Genomic DNA, 1,055 nt, shown 5'->3' with positions numbered 1-1,055 from the left:
CTTACAATAACTGTGCTGACCATATAGCAAGCCCCTCAGAAAATCCTCATGCAGGACCTTCCAGCCTGTGGATTTGATTCTTTGGAAGGAAGAAACAGAGCCCCCCCAGCCCCTTGTATCTTTATTTGAAAGGGTAAGAGTTTCTAAAAAGAAATAAATAGAAATTTTCTGAATAAGTTTCTCATGAATAGAAAAAAAATGAAAATACTAGAATTGTACACAGATATATGAGGCTAGTTCAAAAGCATCAAATCTGATATTTTATTCTAGCTCTGCTTGGGGAAGCTTGAAAATGACAAATTAACATTATGTGATGAAAAGTTTGGCCAAGTGGAGCTCCCAGGCTAGCAAGAGTTGTTTCTGGAGTCTTCCTGGTAGTGGTGGGCTACAGGAGGAACAAGCTTAATTCCCAACAGGTCTTTGGTAAAATGAGGATCAACAGGTTCTCCTAGGCAGTGCTGTATTTTGGAGCCAAGAAAGACAGCAGCCATGCATGTCTTTTCCCCAGTCTCTCACACTACTGGATATCAGCAAGGTGTACATCAAAATACAGCCTGCCAAGAGTGTTCAAAGACCTCTGTGTAGTTCTCTGAGAAGTTTTTCTATATCAACCTGATACACTATATGCAGACCTATCCCTAGTTTATACTGTAATTTCATTACAGCCTTTTGGAGAGAATAGCTTAACTTAAAGTTTACATAGCTGAGTTTAACATGCCAGGGGGAATAGAGGGATTAAAAGAAAAGCAGGCCCAACTATAGCCTCTTCCTTCTCTCAGAGTACTAACGGGTCACAGGTGAAACATGCTCTGTAAAGGAATCATTACACTGGAGCATAGGAAGTATAAACATTTATGCATCAGAAGAAATGGCTGAGTTAAAGTGAGCAGGGTACATGCAGTAATTCAAGAGAATGAAAACAGTAACAAAAGCCAAGAAGATAGATAAAAGCAAAGAATTGGCAGTGCTGCCCGGAGTGCATCAAGGCCACACCATGTATAAAAGCACACCAAAAATGCAAAGCAGCAACTTTATATTACAACTTAATTTGGCTC

Source organism: Lepidothrix coronata, unplaced genomic scaffold (genome assembly GCF_001604755.1).
Source record: "Lepidothrix coronata isolate B3197 unplaced genomic scaffold, Lepidothrix_coronata-1.0 Scaffold22, whole genome shotgun sequence".
NCBI lineage: Eukaryota > Metazoa > Chordata > Aves > Passeriformes > Pipridae > Lepidothrix > Lepidothrix coronata.
The sequence above is the reverse complement of the archived record's forward strand: the minus strand, read 5'-3'. Positions refer to the sequence as shown.